General features: G+C 37.5%; 1 protein-coding gene and 1 long non-coding RNA gene across 3 annotated transcripts in view; one reads left to right on the top strand and one right to left on the bottom strand.

The window, feature by feature from the left end:
* MALRD1 (MAM and LDL receptor class A domain containing 1) overlaps positions 1 to 24,959 on the top strand; it is a 964,362-nt gene that overhangs the window by 850,956 nt on the left and 88,447 nt on the right. The gene's annotated exons all lie outside the window — the stretch shown is intronic.
* LOC111821281 (uncharacterized) overlaps positions 1 to 24,959 on the bottom strand; it is a 72,043-nt gene that overhangs the window by 16,749 nt on the left and 30,335 nt on the right. Inside the window, exon 3 of one of the 2 annotated variants that reach the window (XR_002824726.1) lies at positions 20,207 to 20,344. The exons of the other annotated variant lie outside the window; for it this stretch is intronic. This is a non-coding gene — a long non-coding RNA (uncharacterized LOC111821281). Of the gene's footprint in view, positions 1 to 20,206; positions 20,345 to 24,959 lie in introns of those variants that run through there. 2 annotated transcript variants of the gene reach the window in all.

Below are 24,959 nucleotides of genomic sequence, written 5' to 3'. Positions count from 1 at the left end.
ACCTTTTCAATCTCTTCTTTTGTTACGGGTTTATTTAGTTGTTCTGCTTCTGTTTGTGTTAGTTTAGGTAGGTAGTGAGTTTCTAGAAATTTCTCCATTTCCTCTAGGTTTTCAAATTTGTTAGAGTACAATTTTTCATAGTATTCTCTTATGATTCTTTTCATTTCAGTTGGGTCTGTTGTGATATCACCCATCTCATTTCCTATACGGGTTATCTGCTTTCTCTCGTGTTTTTCTTTTGTGAGTTTGACCAATGGTTTAACAGTTTTGTTGATCTTTTCAAAGAACCAGCTTTTGGTCTTGTTCACTCTTTCAGTTGGTTTTCTATTCTTTATTTCATTTAATTCTGCTCTAATTCTTATTATTTCCTTTCTTCTGGTACCTGGGGGCTTCTTTTGATGCTCTCTCTCTACTTGGTCCAGTTGTAGGGTGTTTTGATTTTGGCCCTTTCTTCTTTTTGGATGTGTGCATTTATTGCTATAAACTGACCTCTGAGCACTGCTTTTGCTGTGTCACAAAGGTTCTGGTAGTATGTGTTTTCATTCTCATTTGATACTGTGAATTTCTTCATTCCATCCTTAATTTCTTCTATAACCCATTAGTTTTTGAGCAAGGTGTTGTTCAGTTGCCATGTGTTTGATTTTTTTCCCTTGCTTTTTCTGTTATTCATTTCTACTTTTATGGCTTTATGGTCAGAAAAGATGCTTTGTAGTATTTCAATGCTTTGGATTTTGTTAAGGCTTTCTTTATTGCCTAATATATGGTCTATTCTGGAGAATGTTCCATATGCATTGGAAAAGAAAATATATTTGACTGCTTTTGGATGGAGTGTTCAGTATATATCTATGAGATCAAGTTGGTTGATTGTAGCATTTAGATCTTCTGTGTCTTTGTGGAGCTTCTTTCTGGATGTCTGTCCTCCACCGAAAGTGGTATATTGAAGACTCCTTCTATTATTGTGGAGCTGTCTATCTCTCTTTTCAGTGCTGTTAGAGTTTGTTTTATGTATCTTGGAGCCCTGTCGTTGGGTGCATAAATATTTATTATACTTATGTCCTCCTGGTGTATTGACCCTTTAATCATTATATAGTGTCCTTCCCTATCCTTTGTGGTAGATTTTAATTTAAGTCTATTTTGTCAGAGATTAATATTACCACTCCTGCTCTTTTTTGAGTGTTGTTTGCTTGATATTTTTTTCCATCCTTTGAGTTTTAGTTTGTTTGTGTCTTTAAGTCTAAGGTGTGTCTTTTGTAGGCAGCATATAGATGGACCTTTTCTTTAAATCTTATCTGCCACTCTCTGTCTCTTTATTGGTGCATTTAGTCCATTTACATTGAGTGTAATTATTGCTAGGTATGAGTTTAGTGCTGTCATTTTGTTGGTATTTTTGTGTGTTGTTGACAGTTTCCTTGTTCCATTGAATTTTCTGTACTGAGTCATTTTTATTTATGTATTTTCATTGTTGTTGATTTTGTATTTGCTGAGTCTTTATGTTTTTCTCATTTTTTATTTTGACTTGTAGGATTGTTAGTTTCCTTTCTGGTTACCTTAATATTTACCTCTATTTGTCCAAGTCATACCAGTCTTTTATTTCTTTATATCTCCTTGACTTCCTTTCCATATGAAAAATCTATGTCTACATTTTTTAGTCCCCCTATTTATTTTAATGTTCTTATCTTTTACATATTGACATCTCTGTTTCCCTATTTTCAGTGTTTTAGCTTTGATTTATTTTTATGACTTCCCTATCTGGGTTGATATCTGGCTGCTCTGTCTTGTGTTAAAGCCTTGGGTTGTTACCTAATGTTATTGATTTTCTAACCAGAGGACTCCCTTTAGTATTTCTTGTAATTTTGGTTTGTTTTTTGCAAATTCCCTACTCTTCTGTCTATCTGCAAATGCCCTAATTTCACCATCATATTTGAGAGACAGTTTTGCTGTATATGTAATTCTTGGCTGGCAATTTTTTCCCTTCAAGGTTTTATATATGTCATCCCATTGCCTTCTTGCCTGCATGATTTCTGCTGAGTAGTCTGAGCTTATTCTTATTAACTTGTCCTTTGTAAATGACTTTTTGTTTATCCCTAGCCACTCTTAAAATTCTCTCTTTATCTTTGGTTTTGGCAAGTTTGATTATAATGTCTTGGTAACTTTCTTTTGGGATCTACCTTATGTGGGGTTTGATGAGCATCTTGGATAGATATCTTCTCATCTGTCACGATATCAGGGAAGTTGTCTGCCAACAAATCTTCAACAATTCTCTCTGTATTTTCTGTTATCTCCCCTTGTTCTGGTACTCCAATCACTCGTAGGTTATTCTTCTTGATAGAATCCCTCAAAATTCTTAGGGTTTTTTCATTTTTTTATCCTTTTATCTGATTTTTCCTCTAATACATTGGTGTAAAGTGCGTTATCTTCAATCTCACTAATTCTGACTTCCATTGCCTCGATTCTGCTCCTATGACTTTCTATTGAGTTATCTAATTTTGAAATTTTATTGTTAATCTCCTGGATTTCTAATTTCTGTCTCTATGGATTCTTGCAGCCTGTTAAATTTGTCATTATGCTCCCCTCTAATCTTTTTAAGTTCACCTACTGCTAGATCTGCGTTTTGCCTAATTTCCTTCCTGAGATCTTGAAGATTTCTGTATATTAATCTTTTGTATTCTGCTTCTGGTAATTCCAAGAAATTTTTTCCTCCAGAAAGTTTCTAGATTCTTTATTTTGGGAGCTTATTGAAGCCACCATGGTCTGCCTCTTTATGTGATTTGATATTGACTGTTGTCTCTGAGCCATAAATAAATTATTATTTTTATTTATTTTATGTTTGCTTACTATGTCTTAGCTTCTTGGTTTGTTTTGTTTTCTTTTCTTTTGATATGCCCAAATAAGCTGCTTGTGTGAGCTAGCCAGATCGCCAGTGCCCCTGAATCTCCAACATTCCGCCACCAGGTGGCGAGAGCTGCCACTCAGTATGTGAGCCCGGCAGTTCACCCACTCCTCCTGTATGGATTCAGCTCAGGTGTCCAGGCAGTCAGCCACCAAGTGTGCGGTGCAGGCTCTCACCTACAGTCCTAAACAGGCATGGGTGATTGGTGTAGGCACAGGCATCCAGCTGCAGCAGGGGACACACACAGAGCAAGGCAGGGAGCTGACGGTCACCCCCAAGTGTCCAGGAAGAAAGTGTGCCCCTGTTCCCTACAGCCCGTAGGTGGGTGGATTTTGCAGCTGGACTATGAGCACCCAATGCTCTTGGCTATAAGGACTGGGGGGGGGGGCAGCTCTTATTCTCAGGCCCCTATCACAGGTGGCTAGGTGGCTTGGGTAGAGCCATCAGTCCTCAGGCCCCGATGTGGGTAAGTGAAGACCCTGCTTAATAGGCAGAGCAGAGTCAAATGTCACAAACCTGCCACTTCACAGCTGAAACAGTTGAAGTTAGACTTCAGGTATATACACTGTTCTACTGCAGAAATGAGGGCCTATGCTGTTGAAATGGGCCCACACAAGTCTATGCAGGGGGAAAGGCACTCAAAGTCCATGAATCCCTTATGCCTGTGCCAAGGCAAAGGAGCTGTGCCTACTCTGAGTTCCTGGCTTAGGGGAGTTGGCAGATTATTTTTTTCCCGTTTGTTAATTTTTTCACTCTCCAAGTCCAGGAGAATTGCTCAGGGCGCATGCTGGGTCCTACTTCTGGCCCAGGGGACTCAGCAGTTGCTGAAGCCATCCTGAACCCAGTGTAGAGCAGGCAGCAGGGATGTAAACACAAGACAGCGTTTCCCTAAGGGAGGTGTTTTTGATCCTCATGGTAAGCTGTACTCAAATATTTATCTTTTGCCGATCGAGGGCTGCTTCTCACTGGCTCTGGATGGCCGAATAGACTCTCTGCCCCTGGGTCTCTCCTGATGTGGAAAACACCTCCCGAGTGCCGCTGCTTGCCTCACCGCTCACCCGCAAGCTGTTCCGGGCTGAAGGGCTCTGGCTCCCTCCAGGTCAGGTCTGGCAACTTCTCGCTGCTTCCGAACTGTCTCTCCCTCCCCCTGCCACTCAGTCCAATTCCTCAATTTTGCCTTTGATGTTCAAGGCTTCTAGATTGTCATATATAATCGATTCACTTGTTGTTTTGGGTTTTTCTTGTAAGAGGGACCACCAGAAGCATCTGACTACTCCACCATCTTGGCCCTCGGCATGCTTTCTGAAAATACAGAAAATTCTAATTTGGAATAAGAACATTTTTCTGATAATTACATTTTTTATTTTGTAGATGAAAATAGAAAATATTGTTTTCTTGTTAGAGTGTCAGAAGAAGAATGTGTTAGTTTTGAATAAAGACTTCAGTAATACAAAATAAAGCTTTACATAAATCATTCTTTTCCATTTTTTGGAATTAGAAATACCATTATAAGAATTTTCTCTGTATCAATGTAAATTACAATGTTTTTTATTTTGCTATTGCTATATGGATTTTAAGATATTTAATGAATACAAGTTATATCCACAAAAGGTATATGTTGAAAAATAATATATAGCATGTTCTTTTTATAGTATATAGCTCATTAGGATAAATCACCCTAGGGAGCAAATATATATACATACTGAAAAGTACTTACCTATATTTCTTCATTTTTATGACAAAATTTCACAATATATAAAATGAATTAGTCATTCACTGAATATCAAGCATATGAGGTTCAAAGGAAGGAACACTGGACTTGGAGTTAGAAGATCTGCCTTGACTACACTTGACTTCTGTATAATTGTATAGAAGCATCATGAGTCAGGGGCCAACCAGAAAAAAGTATTCACCCCAGATGGCTCAAATAGCAAAACTTTCATTAGGTGGCTACTTCCTTTAATGAAGATGTGGGCAGGATAAAACGAACAACAAGAGATGTTGAGGCTCCAAGAGATCAGCAACAGTTAAAAGCCTAAATCTAAAAAGACAAGGGGTAGATTTTGCATAGCCAGAAGCAAGTGAGAACTAGAAATGTGGAGGAAGGGCCTCATAGCAGGAGCTGAAAATGGGAAGGATGCAGCAGCTATTGCCATAGAGCAGAAGCTGGAGAAGACAGGAAAATATATCCCAAATTCTCTTCTTCTTCCCTCCAAACTGCTGGCTCCCATGACCGACCCAACAGAAAGTCAGCCAACAATGGAACATGTATAGGATGAAGTCCATAGGGGTCTTTCTCCCAGGGCACAGAGCATGGTAGAGAAGGGAGTCTCTTAACCTCTCTAACTGTATCAATTAGAAAGAATATCCAGCCTCTAGTAATACAGATATGACTACAGTGGCTTAAAGACCTAAGGAATAGTTACTTTTCTTGTAATAAAAATTCTGGAGGTAGATGATTCCTGGCATTGTCGCACTTGTTCAAGGATGTCAGAGACAAGTCTGTGATTCTACTGATCTTACATTCTGGGCCCAGAACTCCATCACATCCCTTTTGCACACAACTTAAAAAAAGATAGGACAAAAGGGTTTAACCAGAAGCTCTACCAAGTAATTTCCACATACAGTCATGCACTGCATAGCATCCATTCGGGCTATGTCTGACCAAATATATGTCTGTAGTCCCAGCCCCCGTAAAGCCTATTATATTAAAAATTTGCAGTACATACAATGATTTGTAATAACAAACGGGCACTACTTGGTGACACATGTTAAAACAAAAACATATTTGTCATGGATTGAACTGTGTCCCCCAAAACTACGTGTCAACTTGGTTAGGCCATGATTCCCAGTATTGTGTAATTGTTGTCCATTTTGTGATTGTAACTGTATACTAAAGAGGATTAGGGTGGGATTGTAACACCCTTTCTAAGGTCACATCCCTGAGCCAATGTAAAAAGGAGTTTCCCTGGGGTGCGACCTGCACCACCTTTTATGTTACAAGAGATAAAAGGAAAGGGAAGCAAGCAGAGAACAGGGGCTTCATACCACCAAGAAAGCAGCCCTAGGAGCAGAGCACCTCCTTTGGACCTGGGGTTCCTGCACAGAGAAGCTCCTAGTCCAGGGGAATGATGACAAGGAACTTCCTCCAAAGCAGACAGAGAGAGAAGGCTTCCCCTGGAGTTGACACCCTGTATTTGGACTTCTAGCCTACTAGACTGTGAGAAAATAAGCCTCTCTTTGTTAAAACCATCTACTTCTGATATTTCTGTTATAGCAGCACTAGATGACTAAGACATTATTATTATTGTATTATTATGTTAAAGATGTGTTAGTGTATCTGGAAGTGGTTCTTTAATTTTTTTTTCTGCATAGAAGGGTATACTATATACTAAGACAAACATTTGACTAACTGACGTTAGATATGAACTATACCTAACTGTTCAGATTTATGTACAAATTAGACTTAAAGACAGACCTGAGAACAGAACTCATTTGTAATCCAGGGAATGCCTGTATATAATATGGCTTTCTAAGAAAGTCCAAATCAGATAATGCTCTATTTCACAGAATGTATTGTGGACGTTAAACGATGTCTGACAGTATATCTCACTACCCTAAGCAATACACTGTGACAAGACCTTAAGTTAGGTTAAAGTGTTAAAAAAAAAAAAAAAAAAAAAAACCCAAACCCATTACTGTCAAGTCAGTTCTGACTAAAGGCAATCCCGTGTGTTACAGTTTCATAGGATTTTCTTGGCTGCAATCTTTATGGAAGAAGATTGCCAGGCCTTTCTCCTACAGCACCACTAGGTGGGTCCAAACTGCCAACCTTTTGGTTGGCAGCCAAGAGCAAACTGTTTGTGCCATCTTTAAGATGTAAAGACCAATAAATAACAGATTATCAAGATTAAAACAGATTTTTAGACCTCTTGTGCAGTGAGATTATAAAGCGTTGAGAGAGGAATTTTGAGAAAGTGGATTTGTGAAGATTTCTTGGTCATACTGTGAGTTCCAGCCCACTCCTCAAGAAGCACAGTGGCTTCAAGAAGCCCTCTCAGAGAGCATTGATATGTTTCTATGATTGTAAGAGCACATAAGACTGATGTCTTTCCTTTCCATGAGGAATCTAAAGATGATTGGCTATGGCTACTGACCTACAGTGGCAGGGCAGAGGGAAAGTGGGTAACTAGAGTATTGGAAAATAACTGCATGCCTCCCCTTGGAAGTGGGTCAAGAGTATATAAATCCTGGAGACAGAAGGTTCTACCCATACTAGTACTGTCAGCTTCGCATAAAAAGATTTCGCTAAGATGATTTTAGCAGAAAGTGAGGGTACCCCAAACGAAAGGGACTCCAAAACAGCCTTCTGAAGAATCCACTGAAGCACACACCAGTGAGTCTTCTTTAAATACATGCCAGGCTGAGATAACTGGAAGCACAAGTCAAATAAGAATATCCTTTCCCTGTGCCTTCCTCAGATTCAAATTCCAGATGGAGAAATAGCTGCGAGGGAAAGAGCAGAGACACAAAGAAAATGCCAATTGCACTTCTTTCCCAGATGGTGGTCAGCCCTCCTAAAGCTGGCTCTTGCTAAGGCAGGGGGAAAATGCAACTTTAAGTTTGAGTTTTGATTTTTACATAAGATTAAATGTCCAAATCATCAACTTAAGGCTAATTTTTCTGAAATAGAGTGACCATCACATACAGATTTACCTAAGAGTGAGCAGGAAAGCCATAAGGCCTACTGGAATTTTCATTTAGGTATAAATGGCTTGATGGTAATGGGTTTGGATTTTTTTTACACCTGAATCTAAACTTAACATCTTGTCACAGTGCATCACTTAGGGCAGTGAGTTATACAGTCAGGCATAGCTTAATGTCCACGATACATTCTGTGAACTAGAACGTTATGTGATTTGGACGTTCTGCGAACACCATAGTATATACTGGCAGTCCCTGGATTATGAATGTACATGGAAGACAAAATGGATTTTAATTTAGTAATATTCTAAAAGTCAAACTTGTACAATCTAGAGGTGTAGTGGTGTTTCAGCTGGGCATTATTCAGGACTCTGTTAGAAAGGAAGAGGGGGAGAATGGATATGGGTTAGACCCCCAGCAGTAGTCTCTTGCATCACACTCATCTGCAAAGTGAGCATGGTGAACTAGACCAGGGTCTTCAAATATGGCACAGGTGAAAAATGATATATATAGATAGATGGATAGAAAGATGTTAGATCATAAAAAAAAAAAATAAGTAGTCTGTAAAAAATTACAAGAGCCTGATTCCAGAGATGCATTTGGCCCTGGGATTGTAAAAAAAAGGCAACATTGGCTGTAGATTTGACTCCTGTAGAAGAATCAGGAACAAAAGAGCTTTCAGTTTGGTTAGAGGAATAGAGGCACACCACAAGAAACCAGATGTGCCAGAAAGATTCTGCACCCATGAAATTAATTAAAAAAGCAAAAAAGATGCAGCAATTGCTGTCTTGAACTGCAGCTTTTATAAAACTAAAAACTTGTGGCAATGAGCAGAGATTGCTTACGAGTAGGACTTTCACCAAGCCACCTATGCGAGTGAGAACTACATATTTGAGACTCCCAATATCATTACAGCACAGAATCCTTGAAACAATGTAAGACCTGATTAAGGAATGGAGACCTGGAGGACGTAAGGAACGTAACCCTGAAACCACTACACAGGGAAGAATCATGAGAGCGAGAACTCCAATTCAGGATGAGCTCACTTGAGGTAATAAGGCAATAGGAATAAGGATTTGATGCTAATAGAAGAAGAATTGGGAAACATACTCCTGATGAAATAAAAATAAAAAAGCAATTTAAAATAAGTGTGTTTAAGATGCGCACAAACCTAAAGGAAGAGATTACAATCCATAAAAAGCAAAAGCTGTTTAAAAAAAAAAATCAAAGTGGCAGCTATGAGTCAAGAACATTTGGACTTGAAAATTAAAATAAAAACCAACCCTAAAATGAACAAAGTTTAAGAAAGAATTAATAAATTATAAGATATTATTAAGAAATTTACTTAGAAAGCAACAGAAAAAAATGAGATGAAAAAATACAAAAGGACAGTTTATAATACATGGAGGATAGATTGAAAAGCTAAAACATGGCTACTAGGATTTCTAGGAAAACAGAATATCAGAAAAGAAATGATTGAGAATATTTCTGATTTGAATAAAATTATGACTTCAACAGTAGAATACACACACCAATCAAAACAAAAACACTAAAAAGACACACTTTGAGTTATGATAGCGAAATTGCAGGGTATCAGGGGAAAAATAAAATTTTAATATCTTTCAGAGAAAAAACATAAAGTATCTACCAAATTTTAACAATTAAATTGACCATGGAATTCTCTCAAGACAGTGGATGCCAGATGACAACAGAAGGAAATTGCTGTGGGAAAATAGTTGTCAAATTAAAATCTCATGCCCTTGTAAACTATTTCAAATTAGGCAGAAGGGTGAAAAAAAGATATTTTCAGTCATGCAGAGATTGAGATTATTTACTAACCATTACAAAATATTTATAGTGAAAGAAATTTCTATAAATTAAATAATAACTCTAAAAACAATAATGCCTTTTTATTTCTTCATTTGTTAAAAAAAAAGTCAGAACTAAAACTCTAGAATGGAATAGTATTAAAAAGAGGAGAATGAGAGTTTGGAAGGTAGTTGTTGTTGCTGTTAGGTGTCATCCAGTTAGTTCCCATTCCTAGCGACCTATGTCCAACAGAACAAAACCCTGCCTGGTCCTGTACTATCCTCACAATGTTTGCTGTGTTTGAGTCCATTGTTGCAGCCACTGTGTCAATCCATCTCATCGAAGGTCTTTGTCTTTTTTTCTTACCCTCAGCTTTACCAAGCATGATGTCCTACTCCAGGGACTGGCCCTCCTGATACCATGCCCAAAGTACATGAGAGGAAGTCTCCTCATCCTCGCTTCTAAGGAGCATTCTGGCTGTACTTCTTCCAAGGCAGATTTGTTCCTTTTCTGGCAGTCCATGATATATTCAGTATTCTTCACCAACACTATAATTCAAAGACATCAATTCTTCTTTGGTCTTCCTTATTCATTGTCCAGTGTTTACATGCACATGAGGCGACTGAAATTACCATGGTTTGGGTCAGGTGTGCCTTAGTCCTCAAAGAGACATCTTCGCTTTTTAACATTTTAAAGAGGTCTTTTGCAGTAAATTTGCCTAATGCAATATGTCGTTTGATTTCTTGATTGCTGTTTCCATGGGTGTTGATTGTAGATCCATGTAAAATGAAATCCTTGACAACTTCAGTATTTTTCCGTTTATCATGATATTGCTTATTGGTCCAGTTGTGAGGATTTTGTATTCTTTATGTTAAGGTGTAATCTATACTGAAGACTGTGGTCTTTGATCTTCATCAATAAGTGCTTCAAGTCCTCAGCAAGCAAGGTTGTGTCATCTGCATATTACATGTCGTTAACAAGTCTTCCTTCAATCCTGATACCGCTTTCTTCTTCATATACTCCAGCTTCTCAGTTTATTTGTTCAGCATATAGATTGAATAAGTATAGTGAAACAATACAATCCTGATGCATACCTTTCCTGATTTTAAACCACAGAGTATTCCCTTGTTCTCTTCAAATGACAGCCTCTTACTCTATGCACAGGTTCTTGAGGAGCACAGTTACGTGTTCTGGAATTCCCATTCTTCTAATGTTATCCATAATTTGTTATGATCCACACAGTCGAATGTCTTTGCACAGTCAATAAAACACAGATAAACATCTTTCTGGTATTCTCTGCGTTCAGCCAAGATCCATCTGACCTCAGCAATGATATCCATTATTCTAAGTACTTTTCTGAATCTGGCTTGAATTTCTTACAGTTCCATGTCAATGTACTGCTGCAACAGTTTTTGAATTATCTTCAGCAAAATTGTACCTGCATGTGATATTAATGATATTGTTCAATAATTTCCACATTCTGTTGGATCACCTTTCTTTGGAATAGGCAAAAATATAGATCTCATCCAGTCGATTGGCCAGGTAGCTGTCTTCCAAATTTCTTGCCATAGATGACTGAGAACTTCCAGCATTGCATCCCTTTGTTGAAACATCTCAATTGACATTCTGTCAATTCCTGAAGCATTGTTTTTCGCCTTTGCCTTCAATACAGCTTGGACTTCTTCCTTCAATACCATCAGTTTGAAATCATATGTTACCTCCTGAAATGATTGGAAATTAACCAATTCTTTTTGGTTCAGTTATTCTGTGTATTCCTTCCATCTGCCTTTGATGCTTCCTGTGTCATTCAGTATTTTGCCCATAGAATCCTTCAATATTGCAACTTGAGACTTGAATTTTTTCTTCAGCTCTTTCAGCATGAGAAATGTCAAGTGTGCTCTTCCCTTTTGGTTTTCTGACTCCAGGTCTTTGCACATTTTATTATAATACTTTACTTTGTCTTCCTGAGCTACCTTTGAAATCTTCTGTTCAGCTCTTTTACTTCATCATTTCTTCCATTTGCTTTAGCTACTCTACATTCAAGAGCAAGTTTCAGAGTCTCTTTTGACATCCATCTTGGTCTTTTCTTTCTTTCCTGTCTTTTTAATCACCTTTTGCTTTCTTAATATATGACATCCTTCATGTCATTCTACAACTTGTCCAGTCTTTAGTCATTAGTGTTCAATGTGTCAAATCTGTTCTTGAGATGGTGTCTAAATCCAGGTAGGATATATTCAAGGTCATACTTTGGCTTTCATGGACTTTTTTTAATTTTCTTCAGCTTCAGCTTGAACTTTTTTCAGGTGCCGTGAAGTCAGCTCCGACTCATAGCAAGCCTGTGTGCATCAGAACACAACATTGCCCAGTCCTGTGACATTCTCACAATCATTGTTATGCTTGAGACCATTGTTGCAGTCACTGTGTCAGTCTATCTTATTGAGGGTCTTCCTCTTCTTTCCTGACTCTCTACTCTACCAAGCATGATGTCCTTCTCCAGGAACTGATTCCCCCCTGATAACATGTCTAAAATAAGTGAGACGAAGTCTTGCCATCCTTGCTGCTAAGAAGCATTCTGGTTGTACTTTTTCCAAGACAGATTTGTTCATGCTTTTGGCAGCCCTTGATATATTCAATATTCTTCACCAACACCATAATTCAAAGGCATCAATTATTCTTCAGTCTTCCTTATTCATTGTCCAGTTTCGCATGCATATGAGGTGATTGAAAACACCATGGTTTGGGTCAGGCACACCTTAGTCTTTGCTTTTTAACACTTTAAAGAGGTCTTTTGCAGCAGATTTGTCCAATGCTACACATTGTTTGATTTCTTGACTGCCACTTCCATGGGTGTTGATTGTGGATTCAAATAAAATGAAATCCTTGACAATTTCAATACTTTCTCCATTTATCATGATGTTGCTTATTGGTCCAGATGTGAGGATTTTTGTTGTCTTTATGTTGAGGTGTAATCCATACTGAAGGCTGTAGACTTTGATGAAGATCAAAATATATATAGCAAAAATTGATCAGATTACAGGGAAATACATTTTCAGGATTGAAAAAAGAATATAACTACAGATGGAGTTGATATTTTAAAAATATTGGATTACTTGGTTGTCAATAATTTTTTTTTATTTTTAAATTCTTTTATTTAAAATTACAGATTACTGAATTATGTGATTGCACTTCGAGTGTGACCTGGTAAACCCAATGCATAAATTAGAATTCTAATATCATTCACATGTTGTTGTTGTTAGGTGCTGTCGAGTCAGTACCAACTCACAGTGACCCTACATACAACCGAACATAACACTGCCTAGTCCTGCACCAACCTCACAATCATTGCCATGCTTGAGCCCATTTTTGCAGCCACTGTGTCAATGCATTTCCTTGAGGGTCTTCTTCTTTTCACTGACCCTCTACTTTACCAGGCATGATGTCCTTCTCCAGTGACTGGTCCCTCCTGATAACGTGCCCATGGTATGCGAGACAAAGTCTTGCCATTCTTGCTTCTAAGGAGCATTCTGGCTTTACTTCTTCCAAGACAGATTTTTTTCTTTCTTCTGGCAGTCCATGGTATATTCAATATTCTTTGCCAACGCCGCATTTCAAATGCATCAATTCTTCTTCAGTCTTCCTTATCCATTGTCCAGCTTTCCCATGCATACGAGGCGATCAAAAACACCATGGCTTGGGTCAGGGGCAACTTAGTCCTCAAAGTGACATCTTTGCTTTTCAACACTTTAAAGAGGTCTTTTGTAGCAGATTTGCCCAGTGCAATATGTCGTTTGGTTTCTTGACTCCTCCTTGATAGTTCACGTATCTCCTCGCAAATTCATGTTTACTTGGTATGCAAGTTCAATGCTATGATGGACAGAAAGATTATTAAGCTAAGCCCAATTGCCAAGAGGATGCTAAGAAATAGTTGACTGAGGAAACTACATACAGTGAGTTAGTCTTTATGTATTTAAAATGCTGATGTCTGTTCTTCAAACAACCTCCTTATATATTTTTTTTATTTTTTAAAGAATTTTGTTGATAAGTAATTCATATACCATAAAATTCACCCATTTTAAGAGTTCAGTTAAATGGTTTTTCCTTTTCATGAATGAAAGATCTGAGGTCCAGAAAACTGAAGATTCTTCATCAAGCAACTTTGCAGATAAATTGAATTTTTTTCTTTTTTTTATTGTTGTAGTTTAAATGAAGTTTACATTTCAAATTAGTCTCCCATAAAAAAATTTATGCGTACATTTTTATGTGACCCTAATTGCTCACCCCATACAGCGACAGCACACTCCTCCTTTCCACCCCTGATTCCCATGTCCATTCAACCATCTCCTAACCCTCTCTGCCTTCCCATCTCACCTCCAGACAGAAGCTGCCCCTTTGGTCTCTTGTATCTACTTGAGCTAAGAGGCACACTCCTCACAAGTATCACTTTATGTCCCACAGTCCAGTCCAATCCCTGTCTGAAGAGTTTGCCTCGAAAATTGTTTTGATTCTGGGCTGATAGACAAGCCAGGAGCCATGCTTTCTGGGGTTCCTCCAGTCTCAGTCAGACCATTAAGTCTGGTCTTCTTACTAGAATTTGAGTTCTGCACCCCACCTTTCTCCTGCTCCATCAGGGACTCTCTACTGTGTTCCCTGTCAGGGCGGTCATTGTTGGTAGGCAGGGACCATCTAGTTCTTATAGTCTCAGGCTGATGAAGTCTCTGGTTTATGTGTCCCTTTCTGTCTTTTGGGCTAATACTTTCCCTGTGTCTTTGGTGTTCTTCATTCTCCTTTACTTCAGGTGGTTGGGACCAATTGATGCATCTTAGATGGCTGCTTGCAAGCTTTTAAGATCCCAGACTGTCAATTTTTAAAACTACATAAAATTGGTAATTGTCTAGAAAATTAAAATTACCAAATATGACTTATGAAGAAACAAAAAGTAGAACAATCACTTTAAATAAATTACAATGATAATCAAAATGTGTCCACCTCAGAGGGGCATCAAAACCAGATAAGCTTTATATTTCCTTCTTCTTTTAATGTGAAATATATCATATATTTAGAAAACTGAAGGAATATATATACATATATGGAGCCCTGGTGGAGTAGTGTTTAAAGCAATTGACTGCTAACAGAAAGTTTGGCAGTTCAAAACCACCAGAGGCTCTGTGGGAGAAAGATGTGGCAGTCTGTTTCTGTATATATATATATTTAATTTAACAAATAATTACAAAGGAAGTTCCCATGCCTGATGGTTTTTTAAATTAGCATCACCAAATCTTCACAGAACAAATAGGCTCTATTTTATAGCACCTATTTCTGGGGGGAAAAAAGTGGAAAAACCATCCTACTCATTTTATGGGACTTAATATAAGGTTGATACCAACCATGGATAAGGACAGAATAGAGAGATTATAGATCACTCCTGCTTAGGAACAGAAATGCAAAAATCATAAGTAAAATATCAGCAAACCAAGTTTATCAACTCTTACCAGGTAAAGTAAATTAGTCATAAAGAGGTTGAGTAGCTTCCTCAGTGCTAGTGATCGCAAAACTGGATAAAAGGTATACCTGACTCCAGAATTAGAATCAAAAAGGAGAAGTTGATGGTTTATAGACACATAAATCACAATATCAAAACTCTGCTTTAGGAATGTTAATGTCTCATTCCCTTTACAGAAATAATGAAAGAATAAGACAAGGTAGCAGCCACATGATGGGGTGGGGACCAGGGGCTAAGCTGTAGTGCTATCTGCTGGCACGCTTGGAAGTAGATGCAATTGCAAACACCAAGTTTCAGATCACTTTCTAGAAGAAGAGCTAATTGGTACTAGACAGCTTTACATGGCAGATCCAAGAATTCAGAAGAGAAGACAAAAGCATTCGTCCTAGTAGGCCAACAAAGAAATCCAGGGTTATATAAGGTAATGGTGTTTAAACAAAAGCTATGAAGGAGAACTCATACCAAAGGATTTTTTTCTTCTTCCATTTTGGCTTCTGTCCTTGGATTACGAAAGCATGTAAAGTGCATGAAAGGCAAATGAAAACAACTGAGCACGAGACAAAACAAAGAGAGATGGGCATGAAAGTGAAGGGGATGCATAGAGATGGAAATTAATAAAAGTTATAGTCAGAGTATTAGTAGTCTAAAGTGAAGTGATATTACATTAAGGATATAGCAGAAAATTAGCTTTAGAAAAGAGATTTTATAACTTATTAATTAATTAGAGTAAGAACCACCACTTGACTTTCAGTTTGTCCTACTGTAGTGGTTTGCTTGTTGCTGTGATGCTGGAAGCTATGCCACTGGTATTTCAAATACCAGCAAGACCACTCATGGTGGACAGGTTTCAGTGGAGCTTCCAGACTAAGATAGATTGGGAAGAAGGATCTGGCAGTCTACTTCTGAAAAAGATTGGCCAGTGAAAACTTTATGAATAACAACTGAACATTGTCTGATATAGTGCCAGAAGATGACCCCCTCAGGTTGGAAGACACTCAAAATACGACTGGGGAAGAACTGCCTTCTCAAAGTAGAGTTGACCTTAATGATGTGGATGGAATCTTCATTTACTGATGTGGCATGGCTCAAAATAAGAATAAACAGCTGCAAACATCCATTAATAATCGGGATTTAGAATGTATGAAATATGAATCTAGGAAAATTGGAAGTTGTCAAAAATGAAATGAAACATATAAAGATCAATATCCTAGGCATTAGTGAGCTGAAAAGGACTGGTATTGGCCATTTTGAATAGGACAATTATATAGTCTACTATGCTGGGAATAACAAATTGAAGAGGAACAATGTCATATGCATTGTCAAAAAGAACATTTCAGGATCTATCCTGAAGTACAACATTGTCAATGATCGCATATTCATACACCTACAAGGAAGACCAGTTAATACAACTATATTCAAATTTATGCACCAACCACTAATGCCAAAGATGAAGAAATTGAAGATTTGCACCAACTTATGGAATCTGAAATTGATCAAACATGCAATCAAGATGCATTGATAATTATTGGTGAGTGGAATGCGAAAGTTGGAAACAAAGAAGGAAAATATGGCCTTGGTGATAGAAACAACCCCAGAGATCACTTGATAGAATATTGCAAGACCAACAACTTATTCATTGCAAATACCTTTTCAACAACATAAATGGTGATATACACTTGGACCTGTCCAGATGGGACACACAGGACTCAAACTGGCTACGTCTATGGAAAGAGACAATGGAGAAGCTCAATATCATCAGTCAGAACAAGGCCAGGGACCAACTACAGATCAGACCATCAATTACTCATATATAAATTCAAGTTGAAGCTGTGAAAATTAAAACAAGTCCACAAGAGCCAAAGTATGACCTTGAATATATCCTACCTGGATTTAGACACTATCTCAAGAATAGATTTGATACATTGAACACTAATGACCGAAGACTAGACAAGTTGTGGAATGACATGAAGAATGGCATATATGAAGAAAGCAAAAGGTGATTAAAAAGACAGGAAAGAAAGATAAGACCAAAATGGATGTCAGAAGAGACTCTGAAACTTGCTCTTGAACGTAGAGTAGCTAAAGCGAATGGAAGAAATGATGAAGTAAAAGAACTGAACAGAAGATTTCAAAGGGCAGCTCAAGAAGACAAAGTAAAGTATTATACTAAAATATGCAAAGTCCTAGAGTCAGAAAACCAAAAAGGAAGAGCACACATGGCATTTCTCAAGCTGAAATAACTGAGGAAAAAATTCAAGCCTCAAGTTGCAGTATTGAAGGATTCTACGGTCAAAATATTGAATGACACAGGAAGCATCAAAGGCAGAGGGAAAGAATACACAGAGTCACTGTACTAAAAAGAATTCGTCAACTTGCAACAATTTCAGGAGGTAGCTTATGGTTTTGAACTGACGTTATTGAAGAAAGAAGTCCAAGCTATACTGAAGGGAATGGCGAAAAACAACGCTTCAGGAACTGACAGAACACCAATTGAGATATTTCAACAAACGGACCCAGTGCTGGAAATCTGAAAGACAGCTACCTGACCAATGACTGGAAGAGATCCAAATTTATGCCCATTCTAAAGAAAGGTGATCCAATAAAATGTGGATGTTATCAAACAATATTATTAATATTATGTGCAAGTAAAATTTTTGTGAAGATAATCCAAAAACTTTTGCAGCAGTACTTCGACAGGGAACATTGAGAAGAATGGGAATTCCAAAACACTTAATTGTGCTCAGGCAGAATCTATACTTAGACCAAGAGACAGTTGTTTGAACAGAACAAGGGGTTATTGCGTGGTTTAAAATCAGGAAAGGTGTGTGTCAATGTTGTATCCTTTCACCATATTTATTCAATCTGTATGCTAAGCAAAGAATCCGAGAAGCTGGTCATATGAAGAAGAACGTGGCATCAGGATTAGAGTAAGACTCGTTAACAACCTGCGTTACGGGATGACACAACCTTGCTTGCTGAAAGTGAAGAGGACTTGAAGCACTTACTGATGAATATAAAAGACTACAGCTTTCAGTATGGATTACACCTCAACATAAAGAAAACAAAAATCCTCACAACTGGACCAATAAGCAACATCATGATAAACTGAGAAAATATTGAAGTTGTCAAAGATTTCATTTTACTTGGATCCACAATCAACACCTATGGAAGCATTAGTCAAGAAATCAAACAATGTATTGCATTGGGCAAATCTGTTGCAAAAGACCTCTTTAAAGTGTTAAAAAGCAAAAATGTGACTTTGAGGACTAATGTGTGCCTGACCCAAGCCATGATATTTTCAATTGCCTCATATGCATGCAAAAGCCTGGCAATGAACAAGAAAGAATGGATGCCTTTAAATTACGGTGTTGGAGAACAATATTGAATATACCACGGACTTCCAGAAGAACGAACAAATCTGTTTTGGAAGAAATACAGCCAGAATGCTCCTTGGAAGCAAGGATGGTGAGACTTTGTCTCACATACTTTGGACATGTTATCAGGAGGAAACAGTCCCTGGAGAAGGACATCGTGCTTGGTAAAGTGGAGGTTCAATGAAAAAGAGGAAGACCCTCAACAAGATGGATGGACACAGTGGCTGCAACTGTGGGCTCAAACATAGCAACGATTGTGAGGATGGTGCAGGATTTGGCAGTGTTATTTCTGTTGTACATAAGGTCGCTATAAGTCGGAACGCACTTGAAAGAGTCAGAATCGACTTGATGGCAACAACATATATGAGAGATGATGAAGAAGGAAGAAGAAACAGAGTTTATCCTAAGCCTATACTGTAACTTGGAAAGTAGTAATTCCATAAACAAGAACTTGAATGTCTGGAAGCAGTGTTGTTTTTAAACGAAGAGACCTACTATTAAACTATCCAGAAAGCATTTTTCCAACTACTTGAAGAATGTGAACCAAGCAATCCTTCACCAGAGCTAGGGTTTGTTTGTAATTATTATGGCATATTTTTTAGCCTTTGCTCTCAGATTCCAATGAGGTCACCACCCACAAAAGATTGTCTGTGAAAGTTGAGTGCTTGGTAAGGCTCCTAGGAAAGGAAGCCCAGACTCAAACCATAAGAGACATGTCAGCAAACAATTTAATTTCCTTTTTGCCATGTGTGTGACCAGAGTAACAGGAAAGCTGGTTTTTTTTTTTTTTTTTTTAATTGAAGCCTCATGAAAAGGACGTTCTCAAAATTTGCTTTATCTGGAAACCAAAAAAATAACTCAGGGTTATGATTAGCTCCATAAGACATACAACTAAACAGAAAGTAAGAGTTAGGAAAGGAAATGTAATTGAGGAATGGTCCCGAAGTTCAGCTATAGAGACAAACTGTAAAAGCAATGTGCAACGTTACGGTCCTTTTTATTTCAGAAAGCATCCATTACATCAGCAAGAAAAGTTCTAGATAGATGAAATTAGAGAATTCGTGTGTTTATTTTGTCTCTCAAGCACATCAGGGTATAATCTATCCTTGAGTTGGAATTGACTTGACAGCAATGAGTAAAAGTGCTTAGTTAGGAAAATGACTGAGATGAAGGGGTTCCAGTTTAACTGGCACATCTCAATTGAACACCACTACAGCCCAGAAAACCCTATAGGGCAATTTTTTCTGTCAACTTGATGGCTACCAGCGACAACACAACCCTGTAAAATAACTCTGCCACCACACATGGAGATACCTATACCTTTTGTTAAGTAACATTTCTTTGGATCACACCATACATTTCTGGAAACAAGCAAATAATAATAATAACAATGCTTCAAAATCAGAGTTTTACCCTGCATAGCATCTCTGATGGAGCCGGTTAAATTTCAGTGCTCCATTCCTTTAATGTACTGGAACCATTAGTGTACATCTCTAGTCTACCACTGTATAATTAATGTGACAAATGACAGATACAAATTATTTATTGATCAAACCAAAACCAAACCAAGCCCATTGCCATGGAGCCAATTCTGGTTTAAATAATAATTGAATATTAGTATTTTTTTATGGTTTTATTTTCAATGTCTATGTCTCTGGCAGAAGCTAAACACTGTATCACTTTCAGAAGATAGATATTTTGAATGTTTTTGATCCCCACAAAACAGGAAGTACTTTGAGTCACCATTAACTAAACTCAGTTTCTATTGCCCTAAAGAGTCAGCATGTGGTTTTGTGTCTTATATATCCTATATATCAGAATATATGGGACTTTTTTGGAGGTCGTGGTAGTGGACGTGGAGGCTACTTTCACAGCAAATCTAGGCAAATTAAATTGAAATTAATTCGAGTCACCACCACCCCTGTCCCCAATCCTTAGGTATTACAGTTATTATTCCCCGTTGAATATTATGACCACCAGGGGGCAGTGCTTCACTGTATTCTCTTCTGCAGCTATTCCCTGCAGTCCCATTGCAGTATCCAAGGGGGTATCCAATTATTTCCAATTCTGAAAATAAAGAAGGTGTAGGGGAAGAAAGTATAGTTTAATTTTTTAGATAAAAAGTGTATATAGAGTCTTTCAAAAATGCTAATTTTAACTGAATATTTTATTAGTGTTCGTTTCTGCCCTAATATATTTTATGGAGCCCCAGAGCGCTAGATTATTTTAGAAAATGTTGTATCCAATAGCATCTAATTCTAGTTTGTATCTCTCTGGATGACTATTACCCTGTGGTTAAAAAGTTCCTTTCATTTCATTTCTTGAACTTATCTAGGTTCCTCATTTCCCCTTTCTGCAGAATCCAGAAATAACTTTATTCATGGTATCACACAGCAAAATTGCAAAATAGGATGTGGAAATTATATAATAATTTTTTTTTTTTTTTTTTGGTTTTTAACTGAAAAGAAAAAAGGAACAAAGAAAAAGAATTTGTAAGAATAGTGGAGTTCTGTCTTTGAAAAAAATGTAACGCTACATGGTTTTCACATCCAACTAAAAATCATCTAGATGTTGCTTTCTGCTCATATCATTACCATCTTAAGGCCACCTATATTGATTTATCTTGGACACTCATTTTTACTAATGGTCTCCTGGAGGGAAAAACAGGTTTAAATAAGAGAAAAAGTGTATTGTACAAGTTTATTAAAATTAAATATCCCCAAACTATTTTTAATATAGAATAATCTCCATGATGGTGATTATGATTTCACATGACAGTATATATAGTATGATGAGTTTGATGAACTGCAAGTAATGCATAGTGATAATCTAGAACTAGCATCTAAAATCTCATTCTCAGATAAAAAAGATTAAAGTGAAGAATGAATAACATTAAAGATATCATAAACTATACATATTATAGTACCAAACCATAATTATATGCACACTAGTTGCCATTTGATCATCAGACAGAGATTTTATATGTGAAAGGAAATGGTGCATTTGAAATACAGAAAGACAACAGAGTAGTAGTAGTCCTTTATGAAAGAATATGGTTCTTACAAGCAAAAGGAATTCATCTTGAGACAGATTAATAATTTTATTTATTGAACAAATACATTTTTCCCCAGTATATGACTAGACTTCTTACAGAATTCTTGGTTTGCTGCATTCTAGTTTTCCGTTTCCTCCGCTTGTCTGTCAGTTTGTTTGTACTGGAGTGACTTGTGCATTACTATGATGCTGGTAAGCTATGCCATTGGTATTTCACATACCAGCAGGGTCACCCATGGTGGACAGGTTTCTGTGGAGCTTCCAGACTAAGACAGACTAGGAAGAAAGGTCTGGTGATCTGCTTCCAAAAATTCACCGGGGAAAACTCTATGGATCACAACAGATGATGCCTGATAATGTGCTGGACAATGAGGCCTGTAGGTCGGAAGACAATCATGGACTCAAGCATGACAGTGAACGTCAGGATGGTGTGGGACCTGGCAATGTTTCATTCTGTGAAACATGAGATCACCATGCGTCAGACCCAACTCAACCAGCAACTAAGAACAACAACAAGTTTTCCATTACATAAAATCCAACATACAAATTATGGAAAAAGTCAGAACACTGAGGAATGATTAAAAAAAAAAAAAAAAAAAGACATCTGTTACATTCTTGGAGTGAATAGCCTGCCTTAGGCAAGAGCTAGCATTGTAACTTTGTTCCGCTATTTACAGTCTAATGTGAGTTTGCCTCCCCCTTATGCAAGCTCAGTAGTTGATTTTTAAAGACCAGTGCAAGCAGCCTGAGTTTAATTACAAGTATATTTTACAAAATATTTCCCAGCTACTAGACATGACTTCCCCAGAGTTAAACAGTAAATCCAGCACATTTTAAATGACCCAAATTTTATTACAACCCATAAACTCTGTCCTTTTATTATTGGTAATTGCCTGGAAAATTAAAATGACCAAAAATACTTACAAATAAACAGAGAAGTAAACCAAGTAGACTCATAATAGTAGGAATTGGAGGACGTCTTTGGATGAAATAAAGACTGACTCATACCTTTCCTCAAAATTAAACAAATCATGGTCATTTGGGGACTATTTTTCAACGATATATTTCTAATCAAACCCCTAACCAAATTTATTGAAATTTCGCGACTATGTTTTCAAGAGTTACGTCAGCAAAACATTTTTTTTTGGTTTATGCAACTCCCTAAAATGGCTTTAATCATTGTGGAAACATGGTTTAACAGACTATTCCTGAAAGGTATTAAACTACCTTAGTATTCTTATCACTCGTCCGTAAAGGTTTATTAGTCTTTGTGATCTCCAGAGTTAGCAAAATGGGTAAATTTTTGAGTGGGACTTTGCATCCCTGCTTTTGGGATCTAGTCAGGGGTATGGAAAAGACTTGTTTAAATCTAATCTAGAAAACCAAGAATATTGATTTATTTGAAATTCCCTCTACATGCATCTTTGACCCTCTTGTACTGCTACTTTCCATTCCTCAATAAAAACTAAAGATAAAAGTAGAATAAACCGTATAAAAAGAAGCTAGAAGTTTTCTGAATAAAATGGGAGAGGGGAAACATCAAAATAATCATTACAGTAACTACACATGTGGTGAAGTGGTTAAAAGCTCAGCTGCTAACCAAAAAGTTGGCAGTTCGAATCCACTAGCCACTCTTTGGAAACCCTATGGGGCAGTTCTACTCTGTCCTATAGGGTTGCTATGAGTTGGAATAGGCTCAATAGCAACAAGTTTGGTTTTGGTTTTTAAGTATACATACAAACAATCCAACTGGAAAAGCCTATTTCTAAGGCTAAGTACAATATTTTGAATAAATTAGGAAGATCTAAAAACAAAAAAATACTCTGAATAGAAATGCTTAGGTTCAGTTTAGGCAACACTCCTACAAGAAGATGTGGGCGCTTTAAAATGTGAAGTCCTAGCCTAGATGCCTGGAATTTGAGAGTGTACAGTGAAAACAACAAGGATCACTGGCATCCAGGTGTTACTAACGGAGGTTACAGGGCTGTGAGTTCAGAGGGCAGACAGAAGAGAAAATATTTGTGATAGGCTTCAGGGCAGGGTGGCAAGCAGGCTTCTGCAGGCAAAGATACTGCCATTGGCCCCAGAAAGCTTTCTTTTCTTTAGGTTTTCTTTGAACTTGATGCGTACTATGATTTAGTAGCTGTGGTAATTTTATAGTTAGTTTGGGCATAGATTTTTTTTCAGCTGCTTGTGGGTAATGATCAAGTCGTTTGTCTTCATATCTCCTTTACTTGTGTATTTCTCTCCTTTGTAGAAAACATGTTGCATACCAACTGTTGTTGTTGTTGTATGCCGTCAAGCTGATTCTGACTCACAGTGTCCCTATATGACAGAGTAGAACTGCCTCATATATAATAAGTAATAAATAACCTAATGACCTGCATGTGCCCGTCACTCAGCTCAGTAAGTACACCCCACCATTCTGGAACAAATTCCATCTGCAAACATTTCAGAAAGTACCTCTAAAATGCAAAATATCTTAGTCTGGTTTTTCTAGAGGCGTAAAAGAGTTTTCTAAGCTATAATCTTTACAGGAGCAGATCACCTGATCTCTTCTCTGGCGTAGTGGCTGGTGGGTTCGAACTACCAACCTTTTGGTTAGTAGCTGAGCGCTTAACCATCAGGGCTCCTCATATACCAACTAGCATGGTAATTATTAGTAATCTGGGTAAAATACTTGTTTAAGCATATATGAATAAGATAATGCATATTATTTATTCAACTAACAGCAGTTAATTGGTTATTTGACTAAATTCCCCAATAATGTCCATGTATTTTTTTTGTAATAGAAGGTCATATTAATTCTGACCAGGGCTTCCAACTGGTTCATTCAGATTCGACTCCCTGCTAAGAATTTGCATTTCCACTCCAAATATACTGAATCAGAATCTACATTTTAACAAAATCCCCAGGTGATTCTTGTAGATCCCCAGGTGATTTAGATGTAACCATAAGAATCACCTGGGGTCTTGTTAAAATGTGGATTCTGATTCAGTACATCTGGGGTGGAAAAACACATTCTCAGCAAGAGACCAAACCAGAATGAACTGGTTCAAATCTCTAATTCTGACATTCAAACCCCAAAACAAACCTATTGCTGTTGAGTCAGTTCTGACCCCATAGTGACCCTATAGCACAGAGTAGAACAGCCCCCATGGGGTTTCCAAGGCAGTAAATCTTTAAGGAAGCAGACTGCCACATCTTTCTCCTGTAGAGCGAATGGTGAGTTTGAACCACTGGTTTCTCTGTTAGCAGCCAAGAGCTTAACCACTGTGCAAACAGGGCTCCTATTCTGACATTAAAGGAAGAAAATAAGCACACATTCTGACTTCTAATTTTAGACCCCTTCCTCATTCCAGTAGCAAATTAAATTAAATGTTCAACACTTGAGGGTTTTTTTTTTTTTTTTATTGTACTTCAGGTGAGGGTTTACAGAACAAATCGTTTCTCATTAAACAGTAGTACACACACTGTTTTATGACATTGGTTAACAACCACACGACATGACAACCCTCTCCCTTCTTGACTTCTTTTTTTTTGGTGAAAATAAACATAGCCAAAGATACACCATTTCAAAAATTTCTACATGCACAGTTCAGTGACATTGACTATCCTCTTCCAATTG

The sequence above is a fragment of the Trichechus manatus genome, unplaced genomic scaffold (genome assembly GCF_000243295.1).
Source record: "Trichechus manatus latirostris isolate Lorelei unplaced genomic scaffold, TriManLat1.0 scaffold00075, whole genome shotgun sequence".
Lineage (NCBI taxonomy): Eukaryota > Metazoa > Chordata > Mammalia > Sirenia > Trichechidae > Trichechus > Trichechus manatus.
This window is presented reverse-complemented; position numbering and strand designations above follow the sequence as displayed.